We start from the raw sequence: 18,786 nt of genomic DNA on the forward strand, positions 1-18,786 counted from the left end.
TAATGATAGGTAAATAAATAGGATTTAATGGTTCCACAAAAATCTGTTCGGCTGGACTAACACTTAAAGCAGTTTCATAAAGAGTATGAGATTCTTTGTTTTTGTAGAAAGAACCTCTTACAATATTACACTCGATACGTATTGTATTAACCTTAATTATGTTAACAGGTAAATCACTTTCATGTAATTGTCTTGCTTTAAGTTTCCTTTTAGAAAAACCTAACAATTTACCAATACTATCTTCGTGAGCGAAATTAATGTCGTAAATACTAAATATCTCACACTTTAATGTGTTTTCGTTAGCCTTCAATGAAAATGTATTCTGTTTTTGAGCATCAGTTGCTGCAGATCGTCCACTAAGAATAATTTGTATATATTTTTCTATAGCAGCTATTTCATAAGCACCTTTCGGAAATGTTATCACTTTTTCTTCAGTAGTGTTCGGAGCAAAATAATAAAATTTATTTGTACCCTCTTCTATATTTGGTATATTATTGTTAGTATAAAAACCGATTAAAGCTATAGAATAATTCGAATTTTCTTCAAGGTCAATGGGTGGCTCATAGTGTTCAGACAGCGTACTTTCAACACCTGTTAGGGAGAATGTCTTATACATGACTGAATAAAATACATGATTATCTCATCTTTTATTATGTAAAAACATCAAACATAAATGTCCGCAATTATATGATAAAAATTGATAACGATCATGATTAAAGTAAATATTACAATTTCCTAAGTATCGTACTAATTCTAGAGGTGGCTTTAGATTTCCATAACTATCAAAATAATCAACCTGTTTATTTGTTTTTCTATAACAAACCCAATGAGTTCCGGATCCTTTTTTAGAGTCCAAATTAATGATAGCACATTCTGTCTTATCAGGTTTCATATGAATTAATTCATCTCTCATAAAAACGCCTTTAAATTTGGGTAGTTTTAATAATTTAGCATATCTTCTTAAATCATTATCAGTTAGTGCCCTATTAGGCAGTTTTATTGGTAGTTTTTTGGAAATTTACGTAAATACAATCCATAACCTCGTGGTTGCTTTCGAAGATATAAACCACTTCCCGCCTTCCCGATAGCGATATCTTCCAGTACTTTATTATGACGTTTATTCTCATCTAATTTCTGTTTCGCTGCTTTAGCATCATTTACAGCTTTAGTTATAGCAGCAGCACCTCCGCCCATAGCCCCTAAGGCACTAAGTCCTCCAAAAATTAATGGTAACAATGGTAAAAATCCTCCTGTTTTTATAGGTATAATACGAGGAATTTTTATACGCTTACGACCTCCAGATTTTCTAACTGCTATACGAGCAGCTGATAATGCAGATTTTATATTATCATATCCCTTATTTTCTAAATTTGATAAAAGAGCTTTATGAAAAGGTTGTTGTTTTTTCTGTGTCCTCTTTCTAGATTTCTTTGTCTTCCTTTTCGATTTTTTCCTTTGGATTCCCATACCTAATTTCCTTTTGACTTTCATTGCGTTAGTTACAAACCAGGCACTTGCTTTTTCACCAAATGAAGCGTCTTTAGACTTAACACGTGACCATGCACTATCTTCTAAAATTCGATCCGCTTGATGTCTATCTTTTAAATCGTTGGAATTAGCGTAAGCTATATCGTGCGTTTTACAAAAGCTGTCAAGCTTGTTTATTCCAGGATCACCTCGTTCTAACCGTTTCTTAAGTTTTGTACCAGGTCCGCAATATTGATATCCTGGTAAATGTAATTCAAAAGGTAATTTATTGATTGCAGTATTTAATAGTCCTTCCCCTTTGAAAGACAACATTTAACTGAACTTTTTTCCCTATATAAACCTTCTTATAAATGTTTTTAATTTAGTATGAAAATGAAAGTGTTAAAGCAAAAATTACAATTACCTATCATAAATCATGATTATAATAATGTTGATAATAAACATAAAATGTCTCATCGACATGGTACACTTTTACCCGAATCAATACGTTGTATAATTTGTGGACCTTCTGGTGGAGGAAAAACTAACATATTATTGTCTTTATTGTTTGATCCCAACGGATTGAAATTTGAAAACATATATATTTATTGTAAATCATTATATCAACCGAAGTATAAACTGCTTAGTGATGTGCTACAAAAAATTAAAGGAATGGAATATAACCAGTATGAACATAATGAAGACGTGCTAGATCCAAAAGATGCAAAAAATAACTCTATTTTTATATTTGATGATGTCATAATGTGTAATCAAGCTAAGATAAGGGATTACTTTTGCATGGGCCGGCATAAAAATATTGATAGTTTCTATCTCTGTCAAACATATACAAAAATACCGAAACATTTAATTCGAGATAATGCAAATTTATTGGTAATATTAAAACAAGATCTGTTAAATTTAAAACATGTATATGAAGATCATGTTGGTGCTGATATGAAATTCGAACAATTCTGTGAAATATGTCAGGAATGTTGGAAAAACCAATATGGTTTTTTGGTTATATGTAAAGATAATGAATTAAATAAGGGTCGATATAGAAAAGGGTTTGATCATTTTATTCAAGTGTAGAGTGATATCTATTTGAGAACGTTTCCAGACCGGTTAATATCAGTTTCACAGCGGTTAGTATCGGTGCGATATCGGTTAATACCGGTTCCAAAGCGGTTAGTATCGGTTAGATACCGGTTAGAGACCGGTTAATATCGGTCTCAGACCGGTTAGTATCGGTGTGATATTGGTTAATACCGGTTCCAGAGCGGTTATTATCGGATAGAGACCGGTTAATATCGGTTTCAGACCGGTTAATGTCTGTTAAAAAGCAGTTCCTGATCGGTTTGAGATCGGTTAATATCAGTTTGAGACCCGTTATAATAGCAGTCGAATAAGAAGTTATATAAACAATAATTCTGATTTGTTCGGTTAGTTTATAACATTAAGCGGTAATGATGGGTACCAAACCAGATCAAAACCTTAAAAGACATATATTAAAAGCAGCTGATTCAATTCGAAAGAAGTATAAAGCCATAAAGTTAAACAGCAGTGAAGCGGATGAGTCAATTAAAAAGCTTTTTCAGCCTGTTATAAATCCTTTAGAAGAAATTTCAATAAAATTGGAGAAGCAATCTCCACCACCACAGCAACAACAACAAAAACAACACAAAAGACCAAAACATCATATTCAAAAGCAAAGGAAACAATTTCTTAAACTACCAAAAAAAGAAAAGATTAAACAAGAACTTGAACTACCAGTTGAAGAAACATATGAACCTAGTACATCACTGCGACAACCAGAAGAAATATATGAGTCATTACCAGAAATAAAAGAAGAAGATGAAGAAACCAAATCTGACACTATGGATGATTTAATTAATAGCAGACATATTTTAGATGAATTTTTAGAACAATATCCTCCAGTTGCGAGAAATGCAATAGAAGCAGTTTTAGAGAAAACCAGTGATCAGACATTTGGTCCTAGATATAATTCAAAAGAGAATAAACTATTTATGGGTAAACATGAATTAATAATCAGTCAAAATGGTGATTTAATTTTAGATAATGAATCATTTCCTGGTACTCCTGGTTTATACAGACTAATATTTTTTAAAAACCCTGAAGATAAATACACTCAAATTACAAAAGAGGATCGGTCAGCATACAAAAAAATACTTGAAATTTCTAATACACATAGAAAAAATAATGATCCCACAAAACAACTAAAAGGTCATAGAGGTGTAAAATATACTCAAATTGTGCAACCAATGTTTACTTCATTTCCTAAATCTCCGTTTATTGGTGAAGGATTATTCACTAATAAACGTGTAGAATATGTTTACTGGGATGACATAAATGAATTAGTGTCACGTCTAGCATTATTACATGCAGCGACAAAAGCGGGTAACAATTCCCATCTGAATGAAATTTTATCAATAGAAGAAGAATTAAAGGAATGTGGTGTAATATATTAGGCTTAAGTTTTTTTCTGGTTAATCCTCAGTGTTGAAATGCCCATTGATCTATTCGGACGTAAAGTGTTATCAGCATCAAGTGCATTTTTTAAATCTACACCATCACCTTTTGTTTTCACTGCTGATGGTGACCTTGATTTAAAACATCATAGAATCTGTAACATTAATGATCCAACAGAAGACAAAGATTGTGCGAATAAGGTATATATTGATTTAGTAAGTAAACAAATATACCAAAAGATGGAAGGAGTAATAGCTGCTTTAACGGATTTAAATAATAATGTTCATAAAGCAGATGCTATATGGATGGATAAATTTAATCAGTTAAACTTAACCATGAATGTTAAGTACAAAATACTTGATGAAAAAATTGATAATATAATTGCTACAATTCCTCACACGATTGAATCAGAATTGCATAACAAACATTTAAGTATAAATTATGAAATCGATAACAAGTGGAAAAAATTTATGAATAATTCAAATGAGATAACCAGACGAATAAAAAAACTTGAAGAACGCTTTGAAGGAATCGATAGTATTAAGATAAAACCAGAAACCATTTCCAAACGTTCTAAAGCAGGTGATACAGATCAACTTGAAAATGTACCTATATCAAAGAAAAGGAAAGTAACAGATTCATATGAAAATAGTGAAAGATAGAACCCATGCCTCATAATAAAAACAAGTGTCCTCCAGGTCAAATGTCAGATCGTCATGGAAATTGTAGAGAAGTGTACCGTAAATAAGCAATGGTTCGACTAAAGCAAGTTAGTGATGTAAAGCAAAAATTGGTAAACGAGATATTTAAACCTGCACGCAGGAATTTTAAACGAAGACGTACTATAATTAAAGGATTGGATGATTTATGGCAAGTAGATTTAGCAGAAATGCAAAATTTATCTTATCATAATAATGGATTTAAATATATTTTAGTCGTAATCGACTGTTTTTCTAAATTTTTATGGACCAGACCACTGAAATCGAAATCAGCTAATGAGGTTAGCAGAGCTATGGAATCAATACTGAAGAATGAAAAAGAACGAATACCAAAGAATTTACAGTCAGATCAAGGAAAGGAATTTTATAATACCACTTTTCAGGATTTGATGAGACGTTATAATATTAATCACTATAGTACGTACAGCGTTAAAAAAGCAGCAATTGCTGAACGAGTTATACGTACTTTAAAATCCAAAATTTATCGATATTTTACGTTATTTGCGACACATAAATGGATAAATAAATTGCAAGAGATAACCAAAAATTATAATACTACAATACATCGAACAACAGGAAGGAAACCCACAGAGATAAACGCTTCGAATCAAGGAGACATAACAGCATATGATCATCTAAAGATTGTTGATAAAAACAGAAAAAAATTTAAAGTCGGAGATTTCGTAAGAATTAGCAAAGAAAAGATGTTATTTGAAAAAGGATATACACCCAATTGGTCAACGGAAATTTTTAAAATCAGTAAGATTAATCTAACCAATCCTGTAACATTTCTGCTAGAAGATAAAGAAGGTCAACCAATCAAAGGAGCTTTTTATATTTGGGAATTATCAAAAACTCAATATCCTGACGTCTATTTAGTTGAGAAAGTGATTCGACGTAAAGGAACTAAATTATTTGTGAAATGGTTAGGTTTACCAGATAATCAGAATAGTTGGATTGAAATGAAAGATATTACCTAATAAATAAGAAATATATATACGATATAATTATTTAACGTCTAATTTAGTTCCATTTAAGATGGCAACGAGTGTAGAACCTGTTATAAAAAAAGTGCTGCATTTTGAAAAAACCATAAGCGATATTCGATTACTAATGAAACTGGAACTACTGAAATTAGGACCGTGCCAGTTGATGGATATATTTCATAAATTACCGGAAACATATCAACAAGATCATGATATAAAGCTGAATCTACCATGTTTACAACATTATTATAACAGTTTTGACGAAGATCAGTTTGATGGTCCTCCTTCATCAATAAATAATTGTGTTTCGTGTATTTTAGATGATACAGGAAGCCAACAACAACAACAACAACAACAACAACAACAACAACAACAACAACAACAACCCACTGCGTTTCAAGTGTAATGCCTCTTTTGAACTCATCACTCATCTTGTTTGTTACTCTTATACAAAATGTGTTGTACGTGCAAAAACCGTTAGATGTTGTAGATATGTACATCGTCTTCACTAGTGAAAGTCCTAACAACACAAGATGGTCTCCTCTCTGGAAAAGTTTATTTTTCAACGATGTTGATTACCAATGGAAGAAGATGAATCTGGGTTATTTGAGCAATACTGCAATAGAAATATTTAAATATGAAAATGTTTCTATAGCAAACTCTGTAATATATTTTAAATTAAGACTAGTTTTTACCAATAGTAATTATATTGATACTGACTGGAAGAGACTTATACTTAATGATCATGATGTAGTTTCAATAAAAAATTGTTTTAATCATGTTCCTACCTTTTTAGCAATGTTTGGAATTGTTTGTACATGTTGGATCGTTTTTATGATGTTCATAGCGTTAGGTTTGGCTTAAAAACTGCAATTAAAAATTTATTTAGGTGTATGACTTTGTTAGTTTAAGTATGTAGTTTGTTTTATGTCTAATAAAAAATAATATTCATTCTGATTATTTTTGTTATCATATTTCCTGTCTAACGTTTTTTTCCTTAAAAACGTTAAATTTTTATCAGTTATATTTTGAATTTTTTGAATTTTTACGTAAGGAACCACAATATCCGGTTGCAAAGTTTATGGAATATAAAATCATATCGCATCAATGATTAATTCATTTCTACTTCGACTGTCCGTGTATGAAAGTAATCATGTTCAAGTGCTCTCAATGCGATAACAAGTTTACTCGCAAAGATGCTTTAACACGTCATGTAAAAAAACATAGTAAGTAAATACATTTTACGTTATAGAAATTGTTTTAATTAAGAGCATTTTTAAGGTGATAAATTATCTAAACTCACTTGCACCGGATGTAAAACGTCATTTACGAGATTTGATAACTATAGGCGTCATATTACAAATTCATCATTGTGTTCAATGGATTCGGATGATATGACTCCTAAAAAAGCCCGCCTGACAACTAGAACACCTTTACAAGGTATTTTTGTAAATATTCTTTATATTATTATTATTATAACTTGTTTTTGTTTTTAGAAGTTACTACTAACGCTCCATCATGTTCATTTCATCAATTTTGTGAAATATGCAATAGTCACTACAGAGGATCCAGATTAAACCATTTACGTTCTTTAAAACATAAAAGTGTCATCTCCGCCAAAATTAATGATGATGATGATTTCGTTGAAGAATATCAAGTTGCCTTCAAATCAAGAATTACCTCATACCGATTGAAAAATTCACAACTAGATGACTTGGAAGTGTGCAATTTTTTTGAAAGAAATCAAGATAAACTTATCACTTTAATAACTAGAAAACTGAGAGAATTTAACCAACTTAAAATTAATTTCGAACTTTTTGCTAAATATATTTTACCTTCTAAAGACATTATCGAAATCAAATCATTCAACACTAAAAATATCATCATTTCAATATCGACAAATATTAAGGTAGAACTGGAAGAAATATGTGGCGTCATAAAAAACAAAATGAGTGAATTCTTGGAAAAAGATAGTGGTAAGTAATATCAATTTTATTTATAAACATATTATTGTATTAAATTTTTTAGGTTGGATTTTAATGGAAATTTTGTTTTTGGAACTTAATATCAACAAATTCAATCCACTACGTGCATCAACATATATACCATTACCGAAGGACATAGCGAAGCGGAGAGCGGTTATCAATATTCATAATGATGATAATGAATGTTTCAAATGGTCTGTTTTGGCACACCTTCATTCAACTGAAGTAAATGTTAATCGACATCGAGTTGATGCTTATCGTGAGTTTGAAGAGGAATTAGATTTTACAGATATTTCATTTCCGGTTAAATTAACTGATATTTTTAAATTTGAAGCACTTAATAATATTAGTGTAAATGTCTATGGAACAGAGCAGCGTTTTGATCATGAAAAAGGTAAATGGGTATCAGATATTATAGGTCCCTTTTATTTAACTTCTAAGAAACGAGACATTCATGTAAATTTATTACTTATCGTAGACGATGAAAGAATGATCAAACATTACTGTCTGATAAGCAACATTTCTCGATTAATAAGTTCACAACTTTCCAAACATAATCATGCTAAATTTATATGTAACGGTTGTCTATTATTTTTTTCGAGTGAACAAAAATTAGTTAAACATCGTAAGTATGCTTGTAATGAAGTTGTCACTACATTACCAACTTCTGATCTGATTATAAATAAATTTGGTAAAGAAGTGCCTGGTAATGAATTAACATTTCAAAATTTTGATAAATCTCTTAAAGTTCCTTTTGTATTTTATTTCGATTTTGAATCTATTTTAAAACCTTTACGCAATGATAATTCAGCCGATAATATCCGTACAATTGTTACACATTTACATGAACCATATAGTTTCGGATATTACATAAAATGTGCATATAATGATAATTTATCAATTTATCGGACTTATCGAGGAAAAGATGCTCCTAAAATTTTTGTGAAATGGTTGCAAGATGATGTAAATAGACTTTATCACGATCACCTCAAACATATCGTACCACTTGAAATGACTCCGTTAGATGAATTGGTTTTTCAAATATCTACCCATTGTCATTTATGTAAAGAACCTTTCAAAACAGATTACGGAAGTCTAAATTGTGATAGAGTTCGTAATCATTGTCACTTAACAGGTGAATTTTTAGGACCTGCACATTCTATTTGTAATTTAAATTATAAGATTCCAAAATATATCCCTGTTTTTTGTCATAATTTAACTAATTATGATAGTCATTTATTTATTAAAGCTTTAGCAACAGAAAAGACCATCATTAATTGCATTGCTCAAACTAAAGAAAAGTATATTACATTTTCAAAAAAAATTTTAGTTGATAAGGTCATGAACACGACTACAAATACAGTTGACAATATTTTTATAACGCTTAGATTCGTAGATTCGTTCCGTTTCCTTTCTTTTTCATTAGATAAATTATCTCAGACTTTAACTTCTAATGAATGTCTAACCATTCGGAAACACTTTCCGGACGATAACCAATTTAATTTGATAAGACAAAAAGGTGTTTTTCCATATTCATATTTGGATTGTTTTAATAAGTTAGATGATACCAGTTTACCATTGATTCAACAATTTTATGATAATCTTAATAAAACTGATATCAGTGAACATGATTATGAGCGAGCACAGGAAGTCTGGAATCTATTTGATTGCAAAACGTTAGGTGATTATTCCGACATTTATTTAAAGTCTGATGTTTTGTTACTAACAGACATTTTTGAAAATTTCAGAAAGGTTTGTCTCAAAATTTATGAACTAGATCCAGCTCATTACTTAACAGCACCTTCATTAGGCTGGGATGCTATGTTAAAAATGACTGGAATTAAATTCGAATTGTTAACTGATATAGACATGGTACATTTCTTTCGAAAATCTATTAGAGGAGGACTTTGTCAATGTTCAAAACGTAAAGCAGTAGCAAATAATAAGTTTTTATCAAATCATGATCCTTCTAAACCAACTTCTTTTATAATGTACCTTGATGCAACCAACTTGTATGGAGCAGCAATGTCTGAATATTTACCTTATAGCGGTTTTCGATGGGAAGATCCTAATGAATTCAATGATAACCTAATTCTCAATTTGACAGATAACGCTGATGTAGGTTATATATTCGAAGTTGATTTAGAATATCCTTCTGAATTACATAATCTTCACAACGATTTACCATTTTGTCCTGAAAAATTTATTCCTCCCTCTAGTAAAACTGAGAAACTTTGCGCAACCTTGAACAATAAAGTACACTATGTTTTACATTATCGAAATTTAAGACAAGCTATACAAGGTGGTTTAAAATTAATTAATATTCACCGTGTTTTAAGTTTTAATCAATCACCATGGTTGAAAACATATATTGATTTAAATACAGAAATGCGTAACAAATCAAAAAACGCGTTAGAAAAAGATGTATTTAAATTAATGAATAATTCAGTTTTTGGTAAAACCATGGAATCAATTGATAAAAGAGTAAACGTGAAATTGGTAACATCATGGAATAATATAGGTAGAAAACCAGGTGCTGAAAGTTTAATTGCACGACCAAATTTTAAAAATTCATCTATCTTTACACCAAATTTTGTAGCTATTCAATTAGAGAACGAAAAAGTTTTCTACAATAAACCTCTGTATGTAGGTTTTACTATTCTAGATATCAGTAAAACTATTATGTATGATTTTTATTATAATTTCATAAAACTTAAATACGGTAACAATGCAACGCTTTTGTATACCGATACTGATAGTTTAGTAATTGAAATTTTTTGTGAAAATATTTATGATGATATTAAATCTAATATAGAGCGTTTTGATACTTCAAATTATAAAGCAGAAAATATTCATGGAATACCTGTATCGTCTTCTGTCATCGGGAAGATGAAAGATGAATATAAAGGACGTGTAATATCAGAATTTTTAGGAACAGGTGCTAAAGCATATTGTGTGGATGTTGAAGGTGAATTATCTAAAAAAGCTAAGGGTATTAAACACAATGTAATTACAAGTGAATTACATAAAATTGACTACCAAAACGCAGTTACTGTTCCAAACACTGAAATTATTAAAGAAATGAATATCTTTCGTTCGAAGCTTCATAACATTTACACAGAATTAAAGAAAAAAATTGCTTTATCTTTCAAAGATGATAAACGTTACATCTTAAACAATTCTGAAGGTAGAACATTATCTTGGGGTCATAAAAATATTCTTCCTCAAACTCAGGAATAATATTTAATTTGTATTGTAGTTATTGTATTATAATGTTTATGTATTATAATATGTATGTATGTATGTACTTATATTTAGATGTAATAAACAATTAAAGTAATTTATTGTTTTTATTATTATCCATTAACCAAATAGCTTATGTGAATTTGTTTCAGGTTTCCAAAATAGACAGCACTATCCACTCTACCTACCTGAGGTTCGACTCCCCATGGAAGGAACAACAACAACAACAACTTTTTTTGCATTATATTTTAAACAAATAACAAAATAAACTTGGTGCGCAACAGACAAGTTAGGCAAACAACATTACAAAAATAAAAAACTACATATACTAGGTTTTTTTTCCTTATCGATAAAATAATGACTTTCCTTTATTAGTTATTAGTGACAAGCGCGATGATTTTCTGATATTTTGCTTAACTCAATACAGCATGTATTGTATATATACTTCATGTATTCAAAATTGCACATTTCAAAAATCATATATTCAAAATTTCACAACCCCAAAAACCAAAAATTTCACAACCCCAAAAAGCTACTACTACTACTACTACTTGTTTTCTTGGTTGCATATTCGCAAACGGGCGGGGGGTGTGTTTAAAAAAAAAAAATGGAGGCCAGCGCCATCTTTGATTGACGGCTGCGCTGACGGCAGCGCCATCTAGCGAAAAGTTTGCAGACCGTGGCGCCATCTAACGTGAGAATTTAGGCGGAATTTGTGACGACATCGGCGCTACCAACATTACACCCAATATTAATTTTTAAATAAATTAAAATTTTGGCGCCATTTTTTTTAACAAACAAACATGGCCGACTAATTTCAAATATTAATTTTGAAATAATTTAAATTTGGCGCCAATTTACCATTAAACAAAAATGACCGCCGCCGACTTTCAAACTTCCAAGATGGCGACGATTATTATTATTATTATTATTATTATACTACATAAATATATTTGCATCATCACAAATGGCGTCAGTCGGCCGCAGGCCGGCTGACCAGCTGGTCGCAGGCCAGCGAGCTGCGATTACGCGCTTGCGTCTGCGGCTGACTGACACAATTTTCACACATGCGCAGTAGAGGGAGGTGGAGGTGGTTTTTGAACCGGCTATCTCTATCTACTTGAGTTTCAAGGGCAAATAAGTCGTTGCCGCCATAAAATCTTTTATCAATTAATAATAAAAAACAATAAAATTAACGAATCCGACCACCTGTTAGGTCTCGGTCTAAAGGTTATCGCTCAGTCTCCCGGAGTCGAAGGATCACTGAAATTTAGTGGAAGGTTATCCTTGACCCTTGAGATAGAATTCTGTAGCTGTGGGACAACATCCTGTTCGTAACGAGTTCCAGGCAGTGACCACAAAACTGAGATGACGATTAAATGATTAATAGCCTGACACCCAGTACTTATAATTTTTAAAAAAATACTCTTATTGTAGGTACTTATAGGTCCGGTAACCACTTCCTAGTAGTTGTTCCAAGTGTTCACAGATTGTTTTATGTACACTTTAGACTAAATCAAGAGTGTGACAGAATTACATAGTGTATCTGTGGACAATGAAAAGAGAAATCGTAGAAATGTTTACGACTGAAATATTCATAAATACGAGTAATTTAATATTTTTTTGTTGGTAACATTTTGAGCCTTCTTTTTAATATCTGAATCCTAGATTATAAACACTATTTTAAAACACGTTTAAATCTAAAATTTAAAATAAATTAAAAAAAAATAATTTAAAAGACGTTTTTAGAATAACACTCATGCGAAAACTCTTAAAGTTGTCGGGTTTCCCGACAGTCCTCGAACTTTAAGCTTGTGTTTTTGCACTTGTATTATTAAAAACTATAAAAAAATAAAAAGGGGGAGTTAAACTAAAGTTGAACTATACTGAGATTTTTGAGAAAACTAATAAACAAAACACTTGTTTACAATTGGTTGTTGTTTCTAAATTGAGTCATTACCTCACAGTTTGTACCTCATTTTAAATTTTTGGAACCGAGTTTAAACGTTTAAAAGTTTAAAAGAATTGGCCTGTGAGGTAATAAGTTTATCTAGAAATAAGGTACTGGATGCTGTCATATCGAGTATATTGTCAAAATGGATACTTTAGGTTAATTTTTGTGTCAATAAATTGTGACAACAGTGACATTGACATTAAATTATTCAAATCTTGACACTTTTTTTGGCAATTTTTCAAGGTCAAAAAGCCGCTGTCATTGTTAAAACCATATGATGGCAGTACCTCTGTCCACGACAGCATCCAGTACCTTACCTAGAAACAACATCCAATTGTAAAAAAAGAATTTTGTTTATTTTTTTTTAATTGAGTTTCAAATTCGTGCTTTCGCACAGCCGCGTGAACGATTTGCCCAATATAGTTCAACCTTAAGGTTTTGTTTATTTAGGAATATCATGTTAGGATTGGTTCCCAAATTCAGTAATCCTCTCTAATGATAGATGAACTGGTTCCCGGGGATGGTCGAATTGGTTCCCGTCGGTCAGGTAGGTCAGATAAACAGATTAAAGTATTATGATAACAGGAATGTAAGTGTATGAATAAATTCACAAGTTTCAAATCGTTCAAAAACAAATCGTATTTTAACGATTTAAAGGCTCTGGATAAATATATTTCTTCGAGTATTCAAACGATGGAGGAGCATAGAACTTAATGGGTACTAAGTCGAAAAATGTTAAAATTGTATTTGTAATTTGTCTTCATTTTGATGTTTTAATAGTATTAATAGACATATTAACGAACGCAACGTCATCATGTTGCATGTCTTAATACTCATTATTTGACGAAACATTTTACGAAACTTATAGGGGAGCATTGGGCTTAAGGCGGCCCCTGAGAACTGTCAAACAAAAAGCAAAATGATTACAAATCAATTCCCCACAAAACTACACATTTTTTATTTAGTATTGAATCCGTTTTTTTGGTCTGCTGATCTGAGACTTGGGTGCAAAACGCAAGATACTGCACACATCGGAAAAAATACACCATTCATGCACAACATCATTGTAAATATGCTTGCAAAAATTGAACTAGATATTAGCAATAGCAAGGAAAAAAAAACAAAATTTTATTTTGAAAATGAGTTTTTTTTTAAATCATCGCTTTCAAAATTTATTTGCCAGTTATAGGCGCCACAATAGTTTCCGGTTGAAAATTTTTGTCGATTTTGAGATATGTATAAAAGTAAAAAAGTGTAAAAACACATATTTTTTTATTTGACAGTATGATTTTGATAGTTCTCGGGGGCCGCGTAAAAAATTAATATTCTCCTTTTTTTAAATAATCAGTTAGCGATGAATAAATGAAACTTGTTGTTGGATTTTGTGCCAAGAAAATAATTATTTGAACATTTCTACCTGCTTTAAATCTAAAATATTAACATATATGTGGTTTAATCCTTTTTACCTACCTGCTCATGCGGGAGCCAATTCGACCATCACCTTTTACAGAATTATCATAGGAATATCATAGGGTGAGAAAAGAATAAAAAATCACCAATTTTTAATTTTTAGTAAAAGAGCAAATAAATAAAAGTATCAATGTGGAAAAGAGTCGAAAATATGACCATTTTAAACTAAATTTAAAAATATTAGAGATTTAAAACATACGGGATGATTCTTTTATGTCCTCCATTTGAAACTTTTTAACTTCATTAAAATGTTATATGTACCCATCGACTATTCCTGATGCAACTAAATTATTTTCGTAACTACCAGAAATTGGCTTAAATTCGCCTTCTCCAACTGAGTAAAATTTACCCAAGTTGTTGGTATTCATTATTTACAGGGGTTTATTTAAAACATCAACCATTGGCGATAAGTGAAATTTTTTTTTGCATTTGATAACCGAAGGTTCGAAAAGTTTTAAAATTGTCAAAATTATCAATTGTCAAATTGCAATACTCGTTCGATTTTTTCAAAATAATGATAAAAAGCGGCTATAACAGTTTTCTCTCCAACAGAATGACCCCATTTACTCTTTAATAACCATCGAAAGAACTGCGACGTTTATGGTAACTTTTATCAATACGTCCTTAGCTATCTCGTACAGTTTGTTAAATACTTTACTTCGTCGTTATCAAGTAGGTTTTGCAAAATGGTCCATAGACTTAAACTTAAAAGAACGCCAATTCGGATATCCTAAATTAAAAAAAAATACAGGCTGATTCAAAAGTTTCGAACAAACTTTTGAATGGCGATAAAACGCACAAAAATAGTCAGAATTTTTTTTAATCAAATTTAATTTTTTATTTTTAATACATATATATTTTTTAATTTGTTTTTTTTATGAAAAGTATCAATTGTTGCTCTTTTGTTTCTTACGAAGTCTAATTTATTATTATCGAATTTTCAAGTTTTTTAATGTTTTGTACATCGAAAGACACTAATTGGTGATTTTTTTCAAGAGGTATCGGTTTAATGTTGCAGTAGCTGGCGTTTCCGCTAACCAACGTCAAAAAATATTATTTGAAGTATCAAAACCATAAAAATTTAACTCGTGAAAAAAGGTTCAAACAATTTCTTGTCATAGGAACTTTACATCCTGTTGATGTCCTTTATCACCGCATGAGAGATTGTCCGACACTTTTGAATCACTTGTATACAAGGTTTATCACTTAAAGACTCCGCGCGTCATCATTAATACCAACGCAGATCCTTCAAAAATCTCAAAAAATTTCGAAAAAATTGTTGTGTTGCGAACTAAATGGAGTACTAAAAAATGAAAATTTTTATATGGATAGCCAACAACAAAATAGGCGACCTATATTTTTTTATTTTAACCAAAGCTCTACCGTTTTTGAGAAAAATAAATGAGAAGGTGAAAATTCCTGGCCTGACGTCAGCAATGTTCCTTTTTGAATCAGCCAGTCACAGAACTTGAGATAGAAAACTTGCCAACAAAGATAGCTTGAAAGACGTACGTTTTTTCTTAATTTTTGCCTCCGTTATTTTACATACGACTTCAGATCTGCTACAGGAGCAGTCATTTTACAAAAGTACAAACTCCTGCAAAATATTAGCACACAACACAGTCACAATCGACAACGCACGGTTTTGACGTTTATATTTGACGTTTACCAGCCCAAACGTAAGTCGCAGCGTTAATTGTATGCAGCGAAAGACGAATCAATAGTAAAGACATTGCTTACGTCACAGCGCAAATGTTCTATTATTACTAAAAAAGTACCGATTTAAAAAAACTCAGACCGATATTACTAGACATCATTTTGTGTCTACTTTCAGAATTTGTAATTTCCAAAAACTTTTACTTTCGAGTATAACACTCCATTACCAAAGCAATGCCTTTTAAGTTTTTCAGTTGGTATAAATATCTGTTGGAGTATGCATGATAGAGATTTATTTCGCTTTAATATTCCAAAAACTGACGACTGACTGACTGAATTCCACTTTGCTCAGAGAAAGAATTTTGACTGATGATGATTCTTATTAACCATGACTGTGGGTCAGTGGGTTCCTAATGTTTTACTTTTTCACATGTGGTATGTAATTCTACCAGGTGCTCAAAAACTGCCGCACCAACTCAATGGTCTGTGATAGAGAAATGCTAACATATAAAGGTAAAAATTAAAAATAAAATTCTTTGTATTATTGTATTAAAGATATTGATAAATAACGAATTTTAAATAAATATGTGGCACAGTTGTCTAACCATCATGATCACAACAGAATTTAATTAACAATTAAAATAAATTATTTTTGAAACCATTGAAATAATTCCCACTGTTGTCATATCTAGAAATTGTGATTTTTTGATGGATTTTAATTTTTTTTAATTCAAAAAACTGCTTAATAAGGCTGGTAATAAATTACAAAATAGTTATTTATTATTGTGTTAGGGAACGATTACTTAGTGTAAAACACAAAAACATTAAAAAAAATAATGAAAACTGAAGAAGTTAACAAAATAAGTTTGTAACTCCAGATTTTTAAAATACAGGGAGATCCAAAATTGGCAAATTTCGAGTTCAGAATGTTGTAGAGAATCACTTCAATAGTCCAAATATAGAAAAAAAATAAAGATTCGGAGCTTCCTCATAAAGATGTATTGGTTTGACGATCTCTTTTTGAATAATGTTTTCTTCAAATGCAGACGAAAAGTTTCAAAGTTTATTGTTACTTATGGACCTTAGGGTGTAAATGATTGTGGAGAATAAAAATATAAAACAAATTCTCAAAAAAATCTGCTTTATTTTGGTGTAAAATATCTTAAATTTTTGTAATTTGCCGTTCATTTAAAAAAAATAAATAAATAAAGATTTTTTTACTCAAAAATAAAGCTATTTTTTGAGAATTTGTTTAACATTATAATTCTCCACACTCGTCTGCACCATAAATAACAATAAACATTTACATTTTTAGCTTGCATTTAAAGAAAACCCAATACAAAGGGAAGCCCCGAATCTTTATTGTGTTTTTATATTTGAACTCATTAGTGATTCTCTATAACGCTCTAAACTCGGAATTCGCCAATTTTGAGTCAGCCTATACAATTTAATAGAGTTTATTCAAGATTTTTCTCGTAGGCTACACATGTTTCTCAACAACGTACCAATGAGTTGGTGCGCTAGTTTTTGAGCACCTGTATTTTAACTTCTAAATGTTTTATCATTTTTTCGATAAGAAAAACGTTCATGGCAAAACTTTGCTGCTACGTCGACATTTTTCGGCTTTCTACATAAATTAATATTATACCTGCTGGAAAATAATGCGAATTTGTAATTTGAAGTGATTTCGAAGATTTAGAAGAATTCTATTTACAAAGTGCTCTTTCTACATGTCACATACGACAGTACTCGTATATCAATTTGTTTTTTTTTTTAATAAAATCTAAACGTATGCTCTGTAAAGTGTATTTTTACCTGTGGTCAGGTCAGGTCAGGTCAGGTCAGGTCAGGTCAGGTCAGGCGTGAAGTCTGAACTGAATAACCATGTATCCTAGAAAATCGACAAAACATATATTTACCTTTATTATTAGATATTAATCGCAATATACTTAAGATCTTATATTAGTTTCAAAACTCAAAAAAATAAGCTGCTAAGCCAAAACCACAATTCATACTGATCCAGAAAAACTGAATCATTTGGCAACAGATTTGAAAGTATTTTTACTTGTAATTTGCAACACTGTAACCAAATTCGATTTCTCTTGACGATCATTTGACGTACAACCCCAGAAAATTCTTAAATTGTTGTTAATTGGGCGTATTCTATTGATATTCTTTAAAATTCACATCCAGTGTTGCCAACAGAGAATTTCATTTCTTTTTAAATTCGACCTTTGCTTATTTGGAAAAATATTTATTAGCAATTAAATTATTCTTTTTAATTTAAAACATTAATTTTACAAATGTATCTACTTGTCGCCTTTATAGTTATTTGTCTAACATTTTATTGCAGATTTATTAAAGAAAAATGCAAACTAAACAATGTTTATCTAAATTTATAATTTTTTACTTATTATTACATCATTTGCAAAGAAACTAATGGTGTACGTTACATCCCGTTTCACTTCTGCCCAAAAATTGGCAATATGAAAAATAAATAATTAAAGTCTTGTAAATTTGAATTTGAAACATGATTTTACAAGAAAATACACAAAAGTAAAGAAAGATTTGTGTTCATATTTCTGCGATTTTTAACTAATCTTTTTAAAAACAAAGTGATTCTTAAAACAAGCTGAAGTTATGTCATTCCAGTGGCGTAACACGCCACTATATTGAAAAATGTGCACAAGTTGTCGTCAAACCTTAATTAATATCCACTGTAAAAATGCAATAACAAATTGTCCTATCTTTACCAACATCCTTGACATAACTTATGTCATCGATAACCAATAAAAATGCAAATGATTCACATTTTAACA

At 30.6% G+C, this 18,786-nt stretch overlaps 1 long non-coding RNA gene across 2 annotated transcripts; it reads left to right on the forward strand.

Annotated features, from left to right (window-relative positions):
• Positions 1 to 5,310: 5,310 nt before the first annotated feature.
• Positions 5,311 to 11,203, forward strand: LOC135267776 (uncharacterized). Of its 2 annotated transcripts, none has more exons than XR_010336148.1 (5): positions 5,311 to 6,093; positions 6,150 to 6,885; positions 6,941 to 7,099; positions 7,156 to 7,635; positions 7,688 to 10,984. It is a non-coding gene; the product is annotated as an uncharacterized LOC135267776 (long non-coding RNA). The 2 variants fall into 2 exon arrangements; XR_010336149.1 differs by lacking the exon at positions 5,311 to 6,093 and adding an exon at positions 11,040 to 11,203 and having other exon boundaries at positions 6,591 to 6,885; positions 7,688 to 7,869.
• The last annotated feature ends 7,583 nt before the right edge of the window (positions 11,204 to 18,786 follow it).

This window comes from Tribolium castaneum, unplaced genomic scaffold, assembly GCF_031307605.1.
Source record: "Tribolium castaneum strain GA2 unplaced genomic scaffold, icTriCast1.1 ptg000092l, whole genome shotgun sequence".
In the NCBI taxonomy this organism is placed as follows: domain Eukaryota; kingdom Metazoa; phylum Arthropoda; class Insecta; order Coleoptera; family Tenebrionidae; genus Tribolium; species Tribolium castaneum.